Source organism: Prionailurus bengalensis, chromosome A2 (assembly GCF_016509475.1).
Source record: "Prionailurus bengalensis isolate Pbe53 chromosome A2, Fcat_Pben_1.1_paternal_pri, whole genome shotgun sequence".
Taxonomy (NCBI): Eukaryota; Metazoa; Chordata; class Mammalia; order Carnivora; family Felidae; genus Prionailurus; species Prionailurus bengalensis.
The window spans coordinates 34,001,619-34,018,148 of record NC_057348.1 but is presented as its reverse complement, the minus strand read 5'-3'; the positions used below and the strand labels follow the sequence as shown (position 1 = coordinate 34,018,148).

General features: G+C 51.3%; 1 protein-coding gene across 1 annotated transcript in view; it reads left to right on the top strand.

Moving 5' to 3' along the window:
* Positions 1-16,530, top strand: part of LRIG1 (leucine rich repeats and immunoglobulin like domains 1) — a 115,456-nt gene that overhangs the window by 49,279 nt on the left and 49,647 nt on the right. The window lies entirely within an intron of this gene.

Below are 16,530 nucleotides of genomic sequence, written 5' to 3'. Positions count from 1 at the left end.
GCTTGCTTGCTTGACGCCTGACAAGGGGTCTTTCCAGATGAACCGTTGTGAGTCCAGCAATTTTTCCGCCAGATTCTGTGGGCAGCTTCCTCAGCGGAGCACTGCTGTCTTCACACTGAATTTCCTTTTTCTGTTCCAGCCCCATTTTCCTTTGGTTTTGATTTTGCTGGTATTATATACAACTCGTTCGCTCACCTGCAAGTACCTTTTCTCGACACCAAGGCTTGTCAGGCGGAGCAGAGGGACTTGGGAAGACATCATCCGTATGATGGCTGTTGGAGCTCACAGGTGTCAGGTTTCTGCTCGAAGCAGGCCCTGTGATCAGGAGGTGGTCTGTCCTTACGAGATGTGGTCTTGGGCTTACCCCTATTCAAGGCCTTGCAGGGTTGAGAGAGCAAGGGGTTAGAATTGTGGCCCCAGCTCCATGTCCTGACCAACCGCTCTCTCCCTCCAGACCTCATGTTCCTCGTTGGCAGAAAATTTCCTTAACCCATTGTACACATGGGGAAAGTGAGCCAGAGGTTGGGGAGAAGTGCAGTGTAGTATATACAATTCAGACGTCATGCACAAACATAGCAGGTGTTAGACGCATGGGGGCTGCTACTTCTGGCTTGTGGCTACTTGTCACATAGCCCCTTGGGCGTTGGCATGATCTTACCTGTAGGGCCACAGGACGTGTGAGTCAGTCCTCATTTCTGTGACGTGATAGAAAGAAGATTGTGGCCTTCTGGCCCAAGACAGACAGGCAAGGGTCTAACTCTCTTTGGACCCATTTGCCTGTGCGTCCAGCATCTGGAAAGTGTTTACCTGTGGGCTAAATTCCCTAAGTTACCCATACCTGAGGCAAATTAAGGGTGTGATGCTCGCTTGTATATTCATAGAGCAAAGCACTAGATGGTGCTTTTAACTTCTTGCTACTTAAAGTGTGGTTCCTGGGCCTGCAATGTGCCGTCGGCACTGAGCTCGTTAGAAATGCAGAATCTCACGCCCCATCCTAGCCCTGCCTTGCTGGAATCCTGGCCCTTTGCACACTCATCCAAGTGTGAGACACACCGCCTTCAGGCCCCTTGCTCTTCGCTTGGTGAGGAAACCAGGGACACAGAACATCTTCCTGTCACCGACAGGAGACCGAGGCTCCCTGAGTTCCTGTAAGTTGCACAGTTGAGAGGTGGGACTGAGACTGGACACCGATGCCCGAGCCCGTGCTCTTTTCCTTCATCTGCCCCCGTGCGCTGGGTGCCGGCGTGTGGCAGGTGACTCTGTGCCTCCCTGTGCCAGAGACGGGCAGGGCCCCCAGCGTGCCCCGAGGGCCTGGTGCACTTTGAATCACGCTTTGCTCTGCTGACTAAAAATACATTTCTGTTCCTTGGCCCAAGTGCCTGGAGCCAGTGGGGCCGGTTGGCCTCGTTCCTGCTATTCCAATTAGACAGCGTTAAACTTTGTAAAGCAGGGGAAAAAAATAAAGACTCCCTCCTGGTTTCAATGGAGTTTGGAAAATGCCGGTTAGTATTGGCAGCCGCTTCTTTGGCCTGAAGCTGGTCTCCATCTGACTTGGTCAATGATTTCTCTGGAACTACAGAAACTGAAGGGTCTTTATCTTCCTTTTCTCTGGGGGGGGGGGGGGGGGGCTGTGTTCCCTGGGTTTAGTGCCTGCAAAGCTGGGTTCACAGCATGCCATCTGCGTAGTTTTGCTTCCGTCCTTCATGCCTTGCTGTTTGTCAAGGGACCAAGCAAAGGACAGGGGAGAAAGTAAGCAGCGAGCACCTGGCCCGTGAAGCCCTTAGCACCTCTGTTCACATGATAATTCCAGTCTGTCAGGCCTTGCAGAGCCTGTTTTGCTGGTGTGTCTGTGGCTCTTTAGAAACAGTGAATTAAAAAGTGTCATACGTTCAGCAGACACGTAGTAGGTACCTTCTGTGCCCCAACGTTGGGGTCCAGATGCCATCAGAGAGGGACCTCACGAGGATTCAATGCTGTCCTGTCTGGGAAGCCCCTGACATAGTGTGTGAAAATGTCGCAGGTCACGGAGGTCAGTAAGTTTCTCATTTAATATCCCCGGTCCCCACATTCTTATTTCCATCTCGCCTTCCCTTTGCGGGCAGGCAGAGGATCTGAAAAATAATAAAAATGCACGAAGGGACCAGATGGCCGAGGCCACCCGAGGTAGAGAAGCCAGCACAGCTTTCTTGGGACACGCTCATAGGTAGGTGCATCAGAGAAAGGACGGACCAGGCATATGCCGAGCTCCGGCTGATGTTGTGACCTGGGACAGGTCGCTTCTGTTCGTGTGTTGAATGAAGGGGCTGAGACAGAGGGTACAAGGACCGCTTGCAGCTTCCGTAGTCCGTCTGTGACCCGGAAACTGGGAGCGGGGGCAGTAACGCCACAAGAGAAACGACCAGGACTGGCATCCTATAACCGCTCGTGCAGCCCTCTGGCTTTCCGCAGAAGTCTGGGTTTGGGGTTTGCAGCTCCGATGCCTGTGATTACTTTTGCCTCCGGATTTTGTTTGCCTCTGCAAACGAGCTCATCATCTCCATGCTTGGTTTCCAGTGTCTCGCGTCCACGCCCGCAACCCGGCTCCTCGCTCACACGACGGTGCTCGGCGGCCCCCGACTTCGGGGCCTCCTTCCCAGGGGTCACGGTTGGGAGGGCGTCACGGGAAAAGGTTTGTTTTCATCTGGCTTTACTATCGGAGCCTCAAAACAAACTTGTGCGGAGTTTTGGGAACTGAAGTCGCTGAGTATAATTTCAATTGGTTAATACTTTCTGATTAAAGGAATCTAATTCAATTGAAGTATTTGTCAGAGAGCAGATATATTTGTGTTGCGTTCTGAGGGTAATGCCAAAGCCATTTGTTCTTAACAAAAAAGCATGAAACTCAAGAAAAGCTGTTAATAGGATTGGGTTGGGGAGTGAGGGAGCTAATTTGATAAAACAGTTCTCAGAAAAAGAAACAGAGTTTTGTTAAACGGGGGCAAAATCTGCTGGTAGATTTTTATGTGTCTGTTTTTTGGATTTTTTTTTTTTTTAATTTGAGGTCCAGGAAACTCATGTTACGATTCCCACGGCAACAGTAATTTTGTCTGATGCATAAGTGACATTTCTGGTGAAGAAAAATTTCCGCTTTTCCTGTGGTGTTACTGCACTTGTATCATTGAGAAGATTGGTTACAGTCGAAGCAGTTGGACTTTTTTCAGTCCTGGGAGTAAAAAGCTTGCTGTGAAATCGACATTAGCTTTAAAGCAGGCAGCTCTTTGTCTCATGCGTGTCAGCTGTAACATGTTTCCCATTCAGCCCTGGGCTTTGTCCAGGTGACTTCTTTTCCAGTTGGAGTGTGTGTGTGTGTGTGTGTGTGTGTGTGTGTGTGTGTGTGTGTAGTTGTTTTTTGTTTGCTTTTTTAACTAATCTCTCTCCCCAACATGGGGCTCGAACTCACAACCCTGAGACCGAGAGTCGCATCCTCTGCCGACTGAGCCAGCCAAGTGTCCCCCAGTTGATGTATATTTTAGACCTTGTTCCTTAACCATGTGTTTTCATTCATTTTCCTCCACCTTTGGCCTAGGTCAGACCGGAGAGCTAGGTGGAGATTAGTTTCACACGATTGCTTGGGACTCTGTAATAGAACTTTTTTTTTTTTTTAATGTTTATTTATTATCAAGAGAGAGTGTGTAAACGGGTAAGGGGCAGAAAGAGAGGGAGACGCAGAATCCAAAGCAGGCTTCAGGCTCTGAGCTGTCTGCACAGAGCTGAATGACGTGGGGCTCGAACTCACGAACCGTGAGATCATGACCTGAGCCAAAGTCACAGGCTCAACCGACTGAGCCACCCAGGCGGCCCTGTAATAGTACTTTTAAAATCCCTTAGGTTTCTGTTGTATTTGAAAACACATCGAAACACCTTTTACTTCTAGTCTTGAAAAAATTTTTTGTGAAAACAATTTTTTTATTGAGATAAAATTATCATAAAGTAAAACCCGCTGCTTTAAGCACTTTAGAGCGGCTTTTTAGTACATTCTCAGTGTTAGCTCTCACCAGTTTTGTTTTGTTTTTTTAATTTTTAATGCTTATTTATTTTTGAGAGAGAGAGAGAGAGAGTGCGAGCAGGGGAGGAGCAGAGAGAGAGGGAGACACAGAATCTGAAGCAGGCTCCAGGCTCTGAGCTCTCAGCAGAGCCCTACATGGGGCTTGAGCCTAGGAACTGCGAATTCATGACCTGAGCCGAAGTCAGATACTTAACCAGCACCCCAACCAATTTCTAATTCCAGAACATTCTCATTACCTTGAAAACAAACCTCATGCCCTTTAGGCAGTGATTTCCCCCATCTCCTTAGATGGCAGTCACTAATCTAAAAACTAACTTGTTTTTGAGAAAAGTATTTTTCTCTCATGTTAGCAGGTGTATCTGGAAGACTTAGAATGTGAATAAATAAAAATACCGGAGGTGGGTGTAAATCTCCACAGTTACACATTTTGTTGCGACCTCTTCTTAGCTAAAGAAGAATTGATTAAATAACAGGGATGGTGTATTTAACATTTCTTTATTGTAGCTTACGGAGAATAGAACCTGGCACAAATGAAACCTGGTGTCCTATCTGTGACCCCACTCAGAGCCAGTTAAGTGGTAGGAGCCCTGGGTGGAGCTGAGTGAGCCCAAGGCCGTGAAGGATGGAGGGCTGGCTCTTCTCTGCTGATTCTTCTGTGGAAGTCAAATCAATAGTAGTACTTAACTCTCCACGTGCCTGCCTGGTAAACTTCTAGGAAAAAAGAGGCCCCAGATCAATCTTCTTTACAGGCTCATTAAAGCAAAGATCAATTCACATTAAAGTGTAATTAAAGAGCAGGCCTCCCTGGGGAGGCGGTGATGAGGATTCGGAGGCCATGGTCGCTCAGGGCGGAGGGGAGGAATTACTCTCTCAGAGGGCTCAGAAGCCATAGAGAAAGGGAATCAGAACTCAGCTTCAGAAGTGAGGCTCCTCTTGGAGATTTGAGCCAGGTTGTTAGTGATCAGGGGTACAGTACAAGTGACATTACGCTGCGTAATACATAGCTGGCTGGGGTTCCTAGAAGTGTGTGTGTGTGTGTGTGTGTGTGTGTGTGTGTGTGTGTGAGAGAGAGAGAGAGAGAGAGAGAGAGAGAGCCTCCATCTAGTGAGTTGGGATGAGGCCTCTTGTCTTTCTCTTCAGTTAGCTGCCTTTAAAACTTTCTCTTGGAGTGCATGGGTGGCTCAGTTGATTAAGTGTCTGACTTCAGCTCAGATCATGATCTCACCATGGTTCGTGGGTTCGAGCCCCGTGTCGGGCTCTGTGCTGACAGCTCGGAGCCTGGAGCCTGCTTCGGATTCTGTGTCTCCCTCTCTCTCCTCCCCTCCCCTGCTCATGCTCTGTCTCTCTCTCAAAAATAAATAAACATTAAAAAAATTTATTAAAAAAAAAAAAAAAGGAAACCCTTGGGCACCTGGGTGGTTCCATCGGTTGAGCATCCGACTTCGGCTCAGGTCATGATCTCATGGTTCATGAGTTCAGGCCCCTCGTTGGGCTCTGTGCTGACAGCTCAGAGCCTGGAGCCTGTTTCAGATTCTGTGTCTCCCTCTCACTCTCTGCCCCTGCCCCACTCACACTGTCTCTCTCTCTCTCTCAAAAAGAAACATTAAAATTTTTTTTTTAACTTTTCCATATTGCCTCATCTTGAGGAAGGTCATCATCATCTGCAGACATAACAGAGAATGGACGTTAAAACGTTTTCTTTTTACGTATCATGTTTATCGCCAGAAGTCAGAAATAATAGTTGATCTAGAAATGTTGAGTGGTAATCTAGGACTGTGAAACTCTTTGTGTACTGATCGTAGCTGGACCCATGGGGACGGGGGACTGCAGGTGTGTGTGCGTGAGGTGAGGTGGGGGGTAGCTGTTCTCCTGAAGGGGAGGGATCATCACCCGTCCTGTAGAGGAATTTGCTGAAGTGTCCACAAATCATGAGGTTAGGAGCAGACTTAATCAGGTTTCTTAGAAACTGTAGAATTGGGTCGCTCTTTCCCCATTCTGCTTCAGAGATGCACCCTCCACCTGAGAATACCCTTCAGCCGGGCTGGTGAAGGAAGGCCAGTCGGTTTTGGTTTTGGTGTAAAAGGATATACCCTGTCTGGGTCATTGGCGTCTTTTCATGCATTCTCATCAGGAGTGTGGAGTTCACAGTGACTGAGACACTTTCGGCAAGAACTGAACAAAGTTGTGTGTAAAAGTCCCAAGTCGATGGGGCATCTGGGTGGCTCAGTCGGTTGAGCATTCGACGCTTGATTTGGGCTCAGGTCATGATCTCACGGTTCGTGAGATTGAGCCCCCTGTTGGGCTCTGTGTTGATAGTGCAGAGCCTGTGGGGGATTCTCTCTTCCGCTCTCTCTGCCCCGCCCCGTTCATGTTCTATCACATGTGCGTGCTCAGTCTCTCTCATTCTGTCTCTCAAAAAAAAAAAAAAAAAAAGTCCCAAGTTGAGTTTAAGTGACTGTCCTTGTTCCTTGAGCAGTCTGCAGCCTGTTATTTCCCAGACACTAAAGGGAAGCTATAGCCCTAGTCAGAAAACACATTATGTATAAAAAGGGGGCTGTGCTTCCTCTCCTGTGTCTTCAGAGACATGCTCACTTTCTGCCTTGTTTGCTCCGAGATTGTTGGTGTGAACTGAATCTTTGCTCTGGATGAAACATCACAGCCATTCCCCTGGGAGATGGTGGCTTTCCCCATCACCTGTGTGATTCTTAAACTGAGCCACCTGTCAGAATCACCTAGAAGGCCTGGGCTCACACAGGGATGGGGCGGGGGGAGCGGCCCTCCAAGACTCACCTGTGGAGTCGTTACAAAGCTGCTTAACTTTTGGAGGGCAGTAGGCTACTTAGACAACTTCCTCATGTTGCAGGTGTGGCAAAGGCATTTGTTTGGAACAGTGGGGCTCACAATCCTGGTTAGGCATTTACTTCTGACCACAGTGCTGGGGGCGGTGGACAATGACTGAGCAGGGGCAGAACGGCTCTGGCTGTTAGAAGTCTGTCACTTAATTCGCTGTGTATTGGTGATGGCTGTGGTCTCCCAGCCAGTCTTCCCCAGTTAGCACAGAGGCACGCAGTGCTGAGTGAACAGCCTGGTGGGAGACCTGTTCCTGCCTCCGAGTGTGGGTACAAACGGCTCGGCTCAGCGTAGCACCCTGCCGCCCTGGGCAGGAGGAGCCGGTGCCGGCAGGTGCGCTTAGCACTGACCTTCCTGCCGATTCAGGCACTGCCTCCAGATGAATCTTGGCCCCCGCCTAAGTCAGGAATGGTGCACTGCTTTGTTCCAGGTGGAAGTGAGAGGGAGGGTCCGAGAGGTGGGCAGTCGTCCCCTGCCCTAGGGGGGGATCAAAACCCAGGGCCCACAGCTGCCCCGCACCCCACCCCCCTCCCCAGTTACTCACCTCCTGGTTTCCCTGCCTTCTGCTATGGCCAGGCCGTCATCCTGCTCATCACCGAGCAAAAGACATGACCGGGGAGGAGGCTTAGGGGGGTTCAGGATGGAGAGAGACCAGGGGCTCACGTGCAGTGTGGCAGGGGCTCCCGTGAGGTGAAGCCCAGTGTGACCACACATGTCTCCCAGGCTGGGGCTTCTGCTCTCGAGGAACCCGCAGGCTAGCTGCAGAGAAAGCTGGGGGCACAGCCATAATGCAAGCGAGGGCTGGGGAGGCCCGTAAGGAGGGCTTTTCCCCCCTGACACAGACACGGTTGGTGTAAGAGGGGGAAGTTTCCCAGACATTTTAGCTGAGGCTCCTCCTTACGTGGATCTCCTTTCTCTCCCCCCACAAGAGAGTGTAAGTTACAGGCGTCAGATGGAGCACCTGGCAAGCTGGACCGACGCCTAACGTGTGGGGTGCTTGGGGGAGGACGAACGGGACATGGCTAGTTCCCTTTTAAGGCCAGTCCGCCCCGTTCCCGTGTTTGCCTTTGTCAGCAGGCAGGCTGCTGTGAAGGGCCAGCACGCTTCTGTTGGAAGGCAGAGCAGGACCCTCGGTTCTTAGAACCGCAGACCCTGCAGCGGCTGGAAACCACCAGTGAGCCTCCGGATAGAAAATTAAACACGCACTTTACAAGGGAGAGCAGCTCTCTGTCCCGGAAACTTCCCAGGGGTTCTGTCGTGCAGGCTGCCTCTTGCCCCCAGTCCAAGGGAGCCTTTCTCTGGGAAAGGAGCTCCGGCTCCCCCCGCCCCTCCCCGCACGCCTGCCAAATTGCACACAGTCATGACTTGTCATTTTCCTTCTGTCTTTTCTTCCCTTTTTTTTTTTTGATTTCTTTGTGAGTGGGGGTAGTGAGTCAGCCAGATGAGCGGTCATCTGCAAGTCATTTGCTGAGAAAGTGAAGCGAACACCAGCTGTGGGTCTGGGGAGCCGAGGAAGGGGAGGCCGTTGAAATAGGAGTGTGGCCATGGAGGTCACTTCTTTTTTGGGAACTCAGTAGCGTAGGTTCTGTTGTTCAGAGCTGGCTTTTATTGTGTGTTTGGCTCCGCTCTCCTTTCTCATTTTCTCTCATGACCAGTAAGCTCTCGGTAGGGCGTGAGATCCAGGGAGCACAGCTGGGGAGGTGTGCAGGCTCTTGCAGGGAAGTGCCTGTCCTCGCCGCGGTGGGTGCTGAACGCCCTCCAGGGCTCCGTGAGCCCCAGCCTGGAGGCGAGCCGCTTTCCGGGGTTGCACGAGAGTCCCCCCTCTCTCCCGTGTGAAAGGAGCAGGCCATATCAACAGTCTGTTTCCAACTGGGACCATTTCCTCCTCCTCCTCCTCCTCCTCCTCCTCCTCCTCCTCCTCCTCCTCCCTCTCGCCCACTTCCTGCAGGTGGCTTCTGTAATCCACTTACCGCTGGGGAAGCCTCATGAGCGTGTGCAGTTAATCCGAAAATGGCTGGCTTGACTTTGACCCGTGTGGTGACCTTGCAGAGAAGGCAGGGCCTATTGTGTCTGCTCACACCTGGGAGCCATTTTCAGCTTTTATAGCCCAAGTGGAAGAAATGTGTTTGCGTTTATGCTGGGCCTTCTTTTCATAAGGTCTGTCATTGTTGGGCGTTATGGAGGGAATATTAGATTCACCCTGCTTATCCAAAGGCAGGGGTTCTTCAAGGTAGAAGAGTTTTTACTCATTACATGGAGTCATACAAAATCGCCGTTTCTTTGCCATTCGGAAGTGATCAAAAAACATCAGTCATCTCTTAGGGTTCCACCTTCCGAGATGAAACTCAGTCTGCGTGGTTCCCTGACGGAGGGCCCTGCTCCAGGTGCCTTCACAGGCCTCCTCGCATTATATTGCTTCTGCAGTCCCTGGAGACGGCATAGGGTCTGTTCTAAGCACATTTTACCGATGAGGCACCTGAGGCACAGAGAGGGCAAGAAAGTTGCCTTGAGGTCACACAGTAATTGGCACAGGTGGATCTTGAGTTCTCTTCTGTCCACCTTTGGGTTTTGCACTCCCTGTATACATGGAAGTATGTGGTCTGGGAGCCTGGTAGGGTGTTGTAATGTCACGTGTCGACCTATCAAATTGTGTCAGGAGGGAGAGGCCTGGGGACTGCAGCCAGGATGCTCAGCAGTGCAGATGAGATGCTCGACCCAGGGCAGAGGCCTCTCTTAAAGCCGAGTGCTGGCCTCTGCCACATTGCTGTCAGGTGATCCGACTCTCAGCAGCCCCTCGGTGATTTTCATTAGCGGATGTGGAGTCACAGGAAGTCCTTCTCCTGTCCCGAACAACAGGCTGCCCCTCCCCTCACCACCTGATCACACCCGAAGGTTAGTTATTCTGAGCCGATTACGGTTGCCCATGTTTTAGGGGCGCCGAGAAGGAAAACAATTCTGTTGTCAGGTCTCCATGGATGGATAGTGCACATGTTCCAGCAGCCTGTCGGACGACGGCCACCTGCCTGGAACACACAGCTTCCAGGCAAATTCCCGCACCCTTTCCTCACTTCCTGGATGCCTTTCAAGCCCAAACAGCTGAGATAAAGGTGCCAGTCTGTGGTGCTTTCTCCTCAACTCCTTCACCCCGGAGCTTGAACAGCGTGTGTGAAGGCTGGTAGCAGGCAGCTCTATGGCATGCATGAGGTGTCCTCCCTCGAGGCCACTGGTCTCTGCCCAGCTGTGTGGGTGGAGAGTCTCTTTGGGGGCTAAGAGACATTTTATTGTTGGGGAAGGACATGGCTGGGCTGCTGTCAGATAAGCTTGTAGAGTCCAAGGCTCCCTCCCCCAAGTAACTGAAGCAAAAGGTAGGTGCAGTGGGTGTTATCAGCTTCCATCAATGACTGCATCATAGGGCGTTATGGGGAGGGGCTGCTCTGCATGGTGGTTAAAGAAGCCTCTGGCTCAAAAGGATCTCTGCTTAAGCCTGTCTTCATCCTCACCTTTGCCGTGTTCTCTGGGCCTCAGTTTACTTCCCCAGACAGAGGTAGTTTCCGATACAGCAGGCTGTGAGGATTCACTGAATACCGCGTGCTGGATACAGTGTGTGGTGTATAATGAACGTGTACCAAGTGCTGGATGCTATTTTAAATTTTTAACGTTTATTTATTTCCGAGAGGGACAGAGAGAGGGGATATGGACACAGAATCGGAAGCAGGCTCCAGGCTCCGAGCTGTCAGCACAGAGCCCGAAGCGGGGCTCAAACTCGCGCCCTGAGAGATCGTGACCTGGGCTGAAGTTGGACGCTTAACCGACTGAGCCGCCGAGGCGCCCCCTGCTAGATACTATTTTAGACGGACCCTCTCTACTGAGCTCCCTCCGGTGTAGGTGGAGCTGGCCCGATCTTGCTGCTTTGTTCCAAGGGGGTTGGTGCCAGACTGGCGCAGAGGCTGTTTGCATCCCTAAAAAAGGGACCTCACTTGCAGACACCCATTATGGCTCCCTCTCTTGCGACCTAGTTGAAGTTTATAGATCATCCCCATATTTGTGTGGTGGTGGTGGGGGGGGGGGTCCTTAGCTTTCTCATAGGTGAATTCCTATTACAAGAGCTCAGTGGTGAATCGGTAGCATTGGTTTTTTTCCTCTTGTTGGCTGTTTCTTTACCTGGGCTGGGAGCAGCAAGCCCGTGAAACACTAAGCAAACACCTAAGCAGTGGCTGTCATCCTTGGCTGAACAGTAGAATGACCAGGGGAACTTGAAAACCAAAAACAGACAAAAACCCTAGATGCCCAGGCTCCATCCCAGACGGTGTAAATCAAAACGTTGGACTGGGGGGCTGCGGAGGAAGGGACCCTGGGCACAGGCACTGGTAATTTCTTAAAGCTCTCTAGAGGTCATTTCGATGCGCTGCCCAAGTTTTGATGAGCCCAAGCTGGGTAATCGCAAGTGAAAGGTACTGTCTTCCCCTCTCTGCTTCCCTCTCATACCTGTCACTGAGAGTAGCCCGGTTCCCCCACCTTCCCATCCTCTCCTTTGTCTTTTTCTGTTCCAGGCGGAGGGGAAGTAAGTGGTAAGACTGACCTTCAGATTAGCACTTAGGATCCTGGGGGCCCCGTCTGAGGTTGTTACTACTGATTTATCTGGAAGACACTGTGAAGTGATCCACTTACTAGGAAACTGCCTTGCCTTTGGGGTGTGCAGGGGCGGGCCTTGGGGTCTGTTGGACATGCCTACCTCATTTGGTGATCACGGAGCTTGCCTGTGGGTCGCCGCCTAATCCAGGTCATTTCTTCGCCCTGAAAGCTGGTTTACTATACCATCTGTCAGGTGGATTCCACCTGTAAGTCAGAGAAGAACCTTCCTGACGATGGGGGGAAAGCCCTCTTCATGGTAGAATGACAGGCACAACTTAATTCATTCTTTTCAAAAACCTTGCTCTTCATAATTCCAAAAGTAAGACTGTTCTTTTTTTTCTTTTTTTTTTTTTTAAATACTTGTTGGGATACAGCAGGAGTCTAGCGCTAACGTTGATTTTTGATAATCACGTGATGTATGTGATGGGGGTTTGTGAGGGCTGGGTTTGGAATCAGGCCCTTCCGTAGGTTGGAAAGAGTAACTAGAATTTTGGAAATGATGGGAAAAGACTGCCTGAGACTTCTTAGAATGTGGTGTTTGTTCCAAATCCAGCGTGTTCTTTTTTATAAGGAGAAAAACAGTGGTTATCGGCACACATAGCGAAGTTTTCCCGCCTCGTAATTTTTATTGGGTTCTGGGAGTCAGAGTGAGGACCGGCCGTCCCAGGAGCCCCTGCTCCTCCTGCCCTCGCAGGCAGTAGCGCGATCCCCCCCTTTAGCCCCCGAGGGCTCCTCACAGACCAGGCTGGCCGGGCCCCCTCCCTCATTCTCCAGTGTGTGTTAACAGTTCTCCAGCCATTGTGCTGTTCCACGTAAGAGTCCACCTGCCTGTCTTCGCCCGATCCCTGAAGAAGAGCTCCAGCTTCTGAGAGACTCAGTAAATCGTCCAAGCAGATGGATTCAGAAAGCAGAGTACAGTGCAGTGTGGACGTAATCAGGTCGGTTTCCTGAGGGAGACCAAGGTGCATCGTCTCCCTGCCCTGGTGGCTTCCTGGGTCATCTCCGGGAAGGGAACGCAGGCTGGCGAGGACCCCACCTGCCTCTCTCGTCTGGGCATCACCCATCAGAGCACATCCTACCTCTGGACCCCAGAATGCAAGCCATCCTGCAGTGAGAGGTGCTTGACTCCGAGGGGCGGGGAGGAAGCATCCTTTCTCCTGGTGCACATGGCCTCCCCCTTGTCAGCACCGGTACCCTTCAGAGAGGAACCAGTGTCCAGCCTCTTGGCTTCCAGCCCTGACTCTGCCCAGAGACCCTGCTGCAAGGTCTTCCACAAGTCACTGTGCCTTTCTTAAGCTGCTGTTCCCTCACCAGTAAGGAAAGGAGCTGGTGCTGTATCAGCCACGTTTGAGCAGTGTCCAGAATGCACGTGGCTGCGTCCTCTCCTGTCAGCCTGTGGGACCTGGCTGTGGGACCCTGGGGTCCTCGTAGAGGCTCGGATGGTGCCGAGATCTGTCCGGTGGGCCCGCCGGGCACGGTGTTGAGAAGTCTGCTTAAATGACGCAGGGGGTGGCACCGTAGCCAGTTTTTGCGGTCTGCCCCGTCTCTCCGGGGGCTCCTCCTGGCCTCGGTCCCAAAGGTGCTCGGACTCAGCTGTTCCCTCCCCACGAGACACCCAGGATGCCCCAGCCTCAGTCCACGTTCCACGCTTAACACCCAGGGAACTGCCTGCTTTGTGGTTGCCCTGCAGTCTGTATTTGTTGAGGAAAAGAGCGAAGGATCCCTTTGTGGCTTCCCCGTTACCTGCGAGATCAGGTCTCAGCTCTTGCGCGTTTGTCCCGATTCCGTTTCCTTCTCCCTGTCACCACTTCCTGCCCTGATCTTTGCACGAAACTGCACGTGGGGAAAGCCGCGTCTTGGATTCTGTGTCTCGTTCGTGGTGTCTCCGTGGTCCGATATGGCTGTTCTCCTCCCAGCCTGCTCCCCCACACCCTCCAGCCCCCGTCTGTCAACGCACCTGTCACATCTGTGTTTTCCTCCTCGACTCCACCGTGCGTGTTTGGGGCATGAGGGGTGGGGTAAGGAGGACGGCGGTGTTGCCGTCAAATATGCCTTTTTTTATTTTTATTTTTTACGGCAGCTGCACATAGTAGGCATGTTCGGAAAATTAAAGCACTAAATCGGTCAGTAGAAAAGTAAGCGATCGTGGAACACGGGGCAGATACTGGGTGGTTCCAGACCTTTATCATCGAGATGACGGGACCACCTCAGGACAAGTGATAGCAGAAATGGTCTGTTGGGACCTCCAGCAGGCATGGCTCTTTCCAGCCCAGAGATAGGACTAGCTTTTCCCCGATGTGTTGGCAGGCTGGGCCGAGGATTACGGGAGAGAAGGATGTAGTGGAAACTACTGCGTGGCAGGCCGTGTGGCTTCGAGGGAGGAGTGTGGGCCCTGTGGGCCTTGCTGTAGGTTTGAATCTTTACCTGGCGGCTTTTTAGGTAAGAAATTGCCCTTACCCTGGCCTGCGGGCATCTGCTCACCCGTGAGGGGCCACCAGATGGTTAGGGGAAAGACTTTCTCCAGAGTGAAGCTGGAGAATCACAGCCGGTCCGTGCATGCGTCCAGCCCGTCCTGACTACTTGTCTAAGAAACTTGAGAAAACCCAGAGTTACAGATAAGCGGTTTTCTTGGCTGCGGGATGTGTCAGAGCCTTTACTAATGAGGGGATGGAGCTTGGTGTTTCCCACCTTCAGCGAGCCTGTGTTGTGTGGGATGAGTGGCGCCACGTAAACTTACAAACTGCAGAATCAAGCAGAACGAAAGGTGTCTTTATCGGAGTCCTCGTCAGTACCTTCCTGTGGCTGGCCTGCTTCGGGGGGTCAGCAAGGACCCACGGGGCGGATGTGTGCAGACATTCCACAGCCGTTTGATGGAACCCCTCCAAAGCTAGTGTTTCAGGAATGGTGCTTTGGGAATCTCCGGTGTGGCCGTCCAAGTCTGACCTGGGTCAAGGTGTGGCCACCTAGCGAGCCCTCCTGCCCGGCCAGGCAGTGTTGGGGCCTTGGCTGAAGTAGAGGGCACAGGACTGGGTGGTCACTCCTGATGCGCCCCCCCCCAAGGGCCATGCAGTCTTCTAACAGGCTTTGTCAACATCTCCCTTCTCACCAGGAGACCAGGCCCCCTTGTCCTTTCCTGAACAGTGGGAAATAATTAAACATTTCATGCTTACCCATATGAAATGTTTCAGAAATCCTGCAGTGCCCTGCAGTGTTAGGCTTTCTGAATGGAGTCATAGGAAGTAAGTTTCTGCTGGTTTGTAGGAATAGCTCCCCAGTGAGGTAGCAGACTGGCTGTCTGATTCCACCGTGAATTCTGCCGAGGCCTCTATCTGATTCCACAAGGCAGATCGTGACATGTTTCTTTGGTGTTTTAAACCTTTTACTTTTGAGATAATTACAGATTCACATGCAGTTGTAACAAAAAATAGTGTAGAAAGATCCTCTTATACCCTAACCCAGTTACCCCCAGTGGTAACATTGTAGAAAGCTTTTTATAACTAGAATATTGACCTCGATATAGTCAAGATACAGAACATCTCCATCCCCAGAATGATCCCTCGTTTTGCCTTTGGAAGCTTCCCCATTTCCCTTCTGCCCCCACGCCCTTGGCAGTGTCTAATTTGTTCTCTGTATATGACTCTCATTTAAAGAATGGGATACGAGTGGGTTTATACAGCCTGTACCCTTTTGGGACTGACTTCCTGTCTGGAAGCACAGTTCCCTGGAGATCCATCTAGCTTGTCACATGTATCAATAGGTGACTTCTGTTATCACAGAATAGTACCCCATGATACGGATGCACCGCACTTCATTGACCCATTCACCTGTCGAGGGACATCTGGGGTATTTCCACATTTGGGCTGTTCAGAATAAAGCCGGTGTGAGCATTCATGTACAGGTTTTGAGTGCATGTAAATTTTCACTTTCCTGGGACCCATGCTGTAGAGCCTAATTGCTGCATTGTGTGATATTTGTATGTGTAGTTCTTTAAGAAATCACCACACTTCTCCAGCACGAATGTACCATCTTAAATTCCCATCAGTGAGGAACGAATGATTGGGTTCTCTGCATCATGGCCAGCATTTGGTGGTGTCGCTTTTTTTTTTTTTTTAACTTTTATTTATTTGAGAGACCGCGTGAGTGGAGCGGGGGCAGAGAGAGAGAGAGAGAGAGAAAATCCTCACTCACAGCGAGGAGCCCAGCACGGGGCTCGATCCCACGAACCTCGAGATCACCACCTGAGCTGATCAAGAGTCAAATGCTTACCCATTTGAACCACCCAGGCACCCCTACCTAGCTTTAGATCCCAAAGATTTTCTGCTGTGTTTTCTCTAAAAGTTTGTAGTTTACATCTCACATTTGGGTCTGTGATGATAAATTAAAAAAACAAAACAAAAAAAACAACCTGAAGCAAAGAAGAAACTGGAAGCCTGTGGTTTCAAGAAAGACACAGCAAGTGCAGGCTCCTGCAGGAAGCTGTAACAGGCAAGACGAGGGGATGGCGTGGCTGTAGGTGCAGAGCAGGACCACCGGAGAGGGGGCCGCGTTGATGCTGTAGCGGGGCTCACCATCTTCAGGGTAGATGAGGACTGACCTACAAAGGCCAACTCTAATCGCACGCGCACCCGTCCTGAACCCTCCCCAAGTACGGTCGGATCCTACGCTGAAGGCCTGGGGAATTGCGTGGTTAAGAGATACCCTAAGTCATATGACTGGGAGATCAAAAGGCTTCCAGATGGGGCAGGAAGCGGGCCTGGCTTTATTTTTAAAGGCACATCAGTGGTATCACTCCCAGAGGAGAGAGGGACTTGTCTTGGAAAGTGCAGCCAAGTGCAGAAGCCACTTCCTCCTCTTCTGGAACCCCCGAGCTGCCGGGAAGCTGGCATGGGAAGGAAGCGCCCGGGAGGCTCCTTCTGTGCCCCCCACCCTCCCAGGGATTGCAGGACCACCCTGGCACCCACACACCCGTCTTCTGTCCTCTTAACCTCAGGCTGGCTGATAAA